The sequence below is a fragment of the Arvicanthis niloticus genome, chromosome 5, assembly GCF_011762505.2.
Source record: "Arvicanthis niloticus isolate mArvNil1 chromosome 5, mArvNil1.pat.X, whole genome shotgun sequence".
NCBI lineage: Eukaryota > Metazoa > Chordata > Mammalia > Rodentia > Muridae > Arvicanthis > Arvicanthis niloticus.
This window is the reverse complement of record NC_047662.1, coordinates 75,512,462-75,520,272: the sequence shown is the minus strand read 5'-3', so window position 1 is coordinate 75,520,272 and position 7,811 is coordinate 75,512,462. Positions and strand designations below refer to the sequence as shown.

At 39.4% G+C, this 7,811-nt stretch overlaps 1 pseudogene; it reads right to left on the bottom strand.

Annotated features, from left to right (window-relative positions):
* Positions 1 to 262: 262 nt before the first annotated feature.
* LOC117709723 (small nucleolar RNA SNORA17) lies at positions 263 to 387 on the bottom strand (annotated as a pseudogene).
* Positions 388 to 7,811: the final 7,424 nt, after the last annotated feature.

The window sequence follows — 7,811 nt, the reverse complement described above, 5'->3', positions numbered from 1 at the left end:
CTGTCTGAGCCCCATGGTACCAGTCTGGTTGTTCTTTCAGGCTTGTTCCTCACGCAGCATGCCTGACTGACTGGCTATCTGGCTCACTCCTGCCTGAGTCTTAGTTCCCTGGCGGGATTTTTCTAGTCTCTGGCTTGCTTCTCACTGGGAGCCCATCTTGGCCTGCCTAGCACATGACTCGTGGTCCTCTCAGGCTCGCTCCTGTTCCAGGACCCTGGTACCAGGTTAGTGGTAGTCTCAGGCTAGGATTTCTTCTTCAGGGAATATTAGGCTATTAATCATTCAGATAGTTATAGGTCAGAAAATTAAGCATAAACGCAGCCTAACTCCTCTCTGCCACCTACTGATGCATATGTGACACAGCAGTCACGAAATTCCAAGGGCAGGAATAAGTGTTTTCGTTTTTTAAAGGAAAAAGTAGTAAGTAACTGCCTTTTGGGGTTCTTTCTTTCTTTAATTTTGTAAAACAAACAAACAAACAAACAAACAAACAAACAAAAGACCCTAATGTTTAAACAAGTCAATGGACAGAAAAAAATGATATATCACTTAGTATTTTTTTTTCAGGGCTGACTACTTAGGACTGGATAACCAATGAGAGGGCCTATCTTGGAGGAGACCCATTCTTCCTCTCTCAGAAGTTATTAATTGCCTGTGTTTATTAGTCAAGGGATGCAGTCCTATGAGGGTCGAACTCCATATTGGCGTGTCAACTGATGTCATGGTTTAGGCCTTGTCAAGAAGCTATTCTGCTCAGATTTCCTAGTGTTGTTCTTTTCTTGTATCTAGAAGATATGCTCTCACAGCAGAAATCCAGGTCTTCTGTCTTCTATAAGATGTATGTTCCCTATTCTGTGATCTATCTTGAGGCCTAAATGTAAGCATTTTGTTATTGATTGAGAGAGAGAGAGAGAGAGAGAGAGAGAGAGAGAGAGAGAGAGGTTGGACCCTACATGGTTTCTTGTTTTCTATATTTTTATTTGCTGTGGCTTTCTGTAATGGTGTCTGCTGAATATAAACAATTCTTTGATGAATGGTGAGAGTTAAACTTATCTGTAAACATACAAATAAGTATTTGAACATAATTATATTTGTTTTTGAAAGTAGAAGAAATGAGTTCATCCTCTAAAATCCACATCACTAGCCACAGGTAGTTGGCTAAGTTTAAATCAGCCATGATTTATTTCATGTTCACTAGGCTTTTAGTCTAATAGAGAGAGATGTTGGCAAATACCATTACTTCAAATAGTGTCTCTTACCATTCTAGTAATTGCTTTAGATCATAGGCATCACAGTTATGAATATTAATTGTTTTTCTCCCTTGGGAGTTTCCATGGTGTCTTCTGGTATTATCAAACCTGGGCCTCAGGGAGAAGGCTTGTGGGTTCAGATTAAGCTAAAATTGTCCAAGTCCTCTGTCTGATGAGCATGTTGTCTTCAGCCAGAAGAACTTACTTTTAACTTCTTAGATACAACCAAGGACAGGGAAGCAATAATCTATAATATCTGGGGAGTCTCCTGAATTCTCTGAACAACCTGAAAAGTAGTTTCTCATGTCTGGTACTGTAGGCTTTGTTAAGTAGTCTTTTGAGCAAATCATCACCCTAAGTGGTAGTTTGATATGTATATCTTTGCCATATATATTCTTATGGCCTTTCAGAGAATGTTACTACCATTTTTCGTCTTCTATCATTCTCCTTTTCTTGTCCCCTTTCCTCCCACTGTAATTAAACACACTGTTTCCCATTCCCTTTTGATATCTTTTGTATCTTGCTGTTTTCCATTTTAGAATTCTTCTCTATCCATGGCCCTATTTTACATCCCTAGTTTCTGTGTTTATTTCAGACAATGCTCATAACTTGAGTATTTTGAGATAGAAACATGAAATAGGAGAAAACATACAGCATATGTCTTTGTGTGTGGGTTATCTTACTCAATATAATATTTCCTGATTCCATGAATTTATCTTCAAATTTCAGGGTTTTGTTCTAAATCACTGTAGCTGGATAATATTCAAAATATATATTACTACATTTTCTTTTTCTTTCTTTTTAATAAGTTTTTTCAAGATTTTATTTATTTTATGTATATGAGTACACTGTCATTGTCATCAGACATACCAAAAGAGAGCATCAGATTCCATTACAGATGTTTTTGAGCCACCATGTTGTTGCTGGGAATTGAACTCAGGACCTTTGGAAGAGCAATCGGTGCTCTTAACCACTGAGCCATCTCTATAGCTCTATGAACTACATTTTCATTACCTCTGTATTGGTTGAAAATTTAGGTCATTATCATCACTCCTCAAAGCAGTGAGCCTGCTGAACAAATACCTGTAGAGTAGCATGGTGAATCCTTTGGGCCAGGGAATGCCCCAAGTTTGGGTCCTGTGGTAGAATTTTTTTTTAACTTGTTGAAAATTCTCTGCACTGATTTGCCTTCCGGATGTACCAGAGTGCAATAGCACCAAGAGTCCCCCTTTCTCTACTTTTCAAAATTTAGGATTTTGTTTCTTTGTTTGTTTGTTTTTATCTTGGTCAATCTGACTGGGGAAAGATGAAATCTCAAAGTTGTCTTAATTTGCACTTACCTATTTGATAGAAATCATGAACATTTTTTTGAGATATTTCATAGCCATTTTTTCTGCTTCTAGGAACTCTGAATTCAGATCCATAGTTAACTTTATAATTTGGGTGGTTCCTTCCGGTCTGGGCCAGAGCACTGAGCAGATCTTGGGTGGCAGCTCTGTCCCCAACATCCAAGAACCCAGAGGAAGTGGGGATCCCAGGCACTCGAACTCAGGCAGTATCTTAGGTAAGCAGACAGCAGAGCCCACCCTAAACAGGGAGTAACTGGAAACCAAAGGACCCAGGAAGTCATTCTCGGCCCAGAACAATGGTTCCTTCCAGTCTGGGCCAGAGCACTGAGCAGATCTTGGGTGACAGCTCTGTCCCCAACCTCCAAGAACCCAGAGGAAGCAGGGATCCCAGGTGCTCTAACTTGGACAGTGTCTTTGAAACTAGTTCTCAGATCTGAGGCCTGGATCAGACCTCTGCCAGGTCTGCTGTTGTGTGGACCCCGGATTCCACCTGAGACATACTGGAAGGTCTACTCAATCCAGAGCCACAGAAGAACAAATGAACTCAGAACTTCAGACAACATATCCTGAGATATTCTAGAGGAGACACTGCACCCAGAACAGCAGACACCTAGCTGGACTACTACCTTGGAGGCACCATATCCTGAGGCATCCTAGAGGTACCACTGTAATCAGTGCAGCTGGAAAAGATCACAGAGACATCTGGACCCCTAGGAGATCAGACACAAGCTAGATAACTAGAAAGACAGGCTTCAGTCAGAGACAGCAAGTACAGGCAGCACTAGAGTTAACCAGATGGCAAAAGGCAAGAGCAAGAACGTAAGCAACAGAAACCAAAATTACATGGCATCATCAGAACCCAGCTCCCCCATCAGAGCAAGCCCTGAACACCCCATCACACCAGAAAAGCAGGAATCAGAATTAAAATCACTTCTCATGATGATGATAGAGGGCTTTAAGAAAGACATAAATAACACTCTCAAAGAACTTAAGGAGAGCACTGGTAGACAGATAGAAACCCTTAAAAAGGAAACACAAAAATCCCTTAAGGGATTGCAAGAAAATGTAACCAAACAGGAAAAAGAATTAAACAGAACCATGCAGGATCTAAAAATGGAAGTAGAAACAATAAAGAAATCACAAAGGGACAATACCCTGGAGATAGAAAACCTAAAAAGATCAGGAGTCATAGACACAAGTATCACCAACAGAATACAAGAGATGGAAGAGAGAATCTCATGTGCAGAAGATACCATGGAAAACATTGACACAACTGTCAAAGAAAATGCAAAATACAAAAAGTTACTAACCCAAAATATACAAGAAATCCAAGACACAATGAAGAGGCCAAACCTAAGGATAATAGGTATAGATGAGGGGGAAGACTCCCAACTAAAAGGAACAGTAAATATTCTCAACAAAATTATAGAGGAAAACTTCCCTAACCTAAAGAAAGAGATGTCCATAAATATACAAGAAGCTTACAGAACTCCAAATAGTTTAGACCAGAAAAGAAATACTTCCCTCCATATAATAGTCAAAACATCAAATGTACAAAACAAAGAAAAAATACTAAAAGCAGTAAGGGAAAAAGGCAAAGTAACATATAAAGGCAGACCTATAAGAATTATACCAGACTTCTCACCAGAGACCATAAAAGCCAGAAGATCCTGGACCGATATCATACAGACCCTAAGAGAACACAAATGCCAGCCCAGACTACTATACCCAGCAAAACTGTCAATCATTATTGATGGAGAAACCAAAATATTCCATGACAAATCCAAATTTATACAGTATCTCAACACAAATCCAGCACTTCAAAGAATAATTGGTGGAAAACTCCAACACAAGGAGGGAAACTACAACCTAGAAAAAGCAAGAAAGTAATCTTCCAAAAACCCCAAAAGAAGATAGTTACACAAACATATCTCCACACATGTTAGCCCAAAAGCTTGGATTAGTGAAGACTCAACCCACAGACCACATGAAGCTCATGAAGAAGGAAGACCAAGAGGGGATGCCTCAGTTCTAATTAGAAAGAGAAACAAAAATGCTCAAGGGAGCAAATAGGGAAACAAAACATGGAACAGAAACTGAAGGAGGGGCCATCAGGAGACCATTCCACCTGGGTATTCACCCCATGTACAGCCACCTAATCTAAACACTGTTGTGGATGGCTGGAAGTGCATAATCTGAGGAACATGATATAGCTGTCTCCTTAGAGATCTGCCAAAGACTAACACACTCAGAGGACAATGTTCACAATTAACCACTGATATGATCAGGGGTTTCCCAATGGAGAACTTAGTGAGAGGACTGAAGGAGCAGAAAGGGTTATTGACCCCAGGTGGAAAGCAACAATACCAAACAACCAGAGCCCCCCAGGGTCTAAACCACCAGCCTGGGAACACATAGGGAGGGACCCAAGACTCCAGAGGTATATGTAGGGGAGGATGGCCTTGTCGGACATAGGTGGGAGAGGAGTTTCTTGGTCCCTTAAAAAAAATGAACACACATTTGGGGGGGAGGGGAATGTGAGGGCTGGGAGGGGATAGTGAGGGGGGGGGTAGGTGCGGTCACTGCCTCATAGAAGCATGAGGAGGGGGATGGGATAGGAGGTTTCTGGGTGGTGGGAGGAAGTAGGCTAAGGGGATAAAATCTGAAACGTAAATACTACAACCAATTTTAACAAGCGGGGAAAAAAGTCTTCAGAACCAACATCTTTAAAAAAAAATGTCAGCCCCCTGGGGGTGGGAAAATTTTTTTTTCTCTTGATACTAAAACTTGTTCTGAGAATTGTATATTGCAGAATACACAGCCTTGGTGTAGCTACTCATCAAGCATACTGAGCAGACCTTCCCAAACCTCTGATGTCCTGGAATTCCATCTGGATTCAGTGAAGACACAGCATCAGAGGCTTATCAACTTACTCTTCCCCCCACCCCTCTTCTAAAATCTCAACGCCCTTAATCAGCTTGAAGAAGTTAAAGAAGAGTCAGTGCCCCTATTCCCTGAGCTTGGGGACTAATGTGGTTAATAATGGTCTGTCTTTCTAGGGACAAGTACTGGTTTTGTTGGAACAGGGGGGATTAGCTAGGACTTATTGCATAGCCATAACCTATTGGTAGAAATCTGTATAATTATTATCAAGATGAAGTTATAATTTCTTAAATGGTACAAAATTTACTTTGATCTCAAATTTAAGGTTTTCATTGGTACGAGCCTCTTATTAATATAAAAATTAGATGAATATTGATACGCTCATGGGCATTGTGCCTGTATAAAACATTTAGGAATATAATGCCTAGACCCAGCCCTTTTTTAACTTTTTAACTGATTTGGGACGGTTAACCTATGAGTTAAGGGACTATAGCAAATTCATGGCTTTGAGTTTATTGTTAGGGTGTTTTCCATATTTTATTTAGAAATAGCTGAGAGGAGTGAACAGACAACAGTCCAGGTTACCTTACATGGATAGTTGGTTTTCAAAACATCAGAAGTCCATAGAACTGATGCTACAAATACTTATATATTAATGTTCATATTGATTAGAGACCTGTCTGCTCCTGACAGCTTCCTGTCATGGATTCTAAGAAGAAATTGAGCATCCTTGGAGTTACTCCAGTTGTGTGGTAACAGCCACTAGGCAAGAATTGCCTCTCTCCATCTACAGACAAATTACTGTCCAGAAAAGGACACACATGCAGAATAGTCGACTGATTATATCTGCCTAGACAGAGTAATCAGTCCTTAATAATCCTGCATCACCAAGGTCTGTCAGATGATTCTGGGCCAGAAGGCTGAAGATTTGATGCTCCAATGTTCGGTAGTATAGGGGCTTTTCAGGTGTTCAGAGGTCTCTATAAATTGGCTAAGTTTTAGAAGCTATGCTTTGTGCTTCCCACAATTATAGTTAACTCAGTCATTCTGGATTTCTGACGGGGTTGAAAACTTATAGCTATTTACCGTAAGAGAAAAGATTTGAATGGATAGTCATCAGCTGACATTCATCCTAAAGCCAAGTTCAGAACTAAATGTTTTAGTTAGGATAGATGACAGAGGTGCTGGTTAGTCAACAAAAGGATGGACGGGGTATTAGGACTATCTTGTACCTCACTGGTACAAATTGGCATAATTATGCTCTAATTGTATTTTGAGAGAAAAGTTTCATTTTAACAGGAAGGGTGAAGTGTAGGAGGAGCTAAGGTAGGAGGAGTACTGAGAGGAAGAAAAGGAGTAAGAAGAGGAGAAGAAGAAGGAGAGGAGAAGCTAGGTGATGAAAGAGAGAAAGAGGGGGGAGACAGGGAGGCAGATATTTATGTATCTCCACCAGTCAAAGATAGTTGTTATATCTAGGTTGGTCAGTGGGTTACGCCTCTGATTGAACAATTCCAAACTTATAACGCTTATGATTAACATTATTTTAAAACAATGTATAAATGCAAAAAGGAAAAGGGGGCATGGGATAGGGGTTTTCTAAGGGGGAGGGGGAATGGGGAAAGGGGATGGCATCTGAAGTGTAAATAAAATATCTAAGAAAAAAAAGAAAAAAAAAAGAAAAAAAGCTTTATAATTTGGTTACTTGTTTTCTTGATTCATTGTTCTTGTATTTGTTTTATATTACAGTTATTAATCCTCTGTCAGCTGAATACTTAACATAAATTCTCTTCACTCTCTAGATTTCCTCTTCATTTGATTATTTCCCTAATTTTCCCTAATTTGTTTTAGTTTCTGTTTTTCTGAGGTCTGACTTGTTAGTTGTTGGCTTTAATTACAGAACAAACAGAATCCTATTCAGAAAGTCCTTTCCTATACCTATGTCATTAATATTATTGCCTCTTTTCCCTTCTAACAGCTTCAGCATTTAATGTTTCATGTTCACGTTTGTGATACATTCAAACTTAAATTTTATGCAGGAGCACATAAATGTATATTTTAATTTTTACACATATTTAATTTCATGTTCTACATGTGACATTGGCATACAGTTTTTCTCTGAACCATTTGTTTAAGATGGTGCCTTTTCTTCAATGTGTAGTTTTTGTCATTTTTGTTACTATTAAACAGCTATAATTAGTAAGGTCATGTTTGGGTCTTCTAATTTGTTCCATTAGTTTAAATATCTGTTTTGTGTGAGTACCATGCTGTGGTTGTTATCATGGCTTTGTAATATATATTGCAATCTGGAATAGTGGCCCCAGTATTTTTC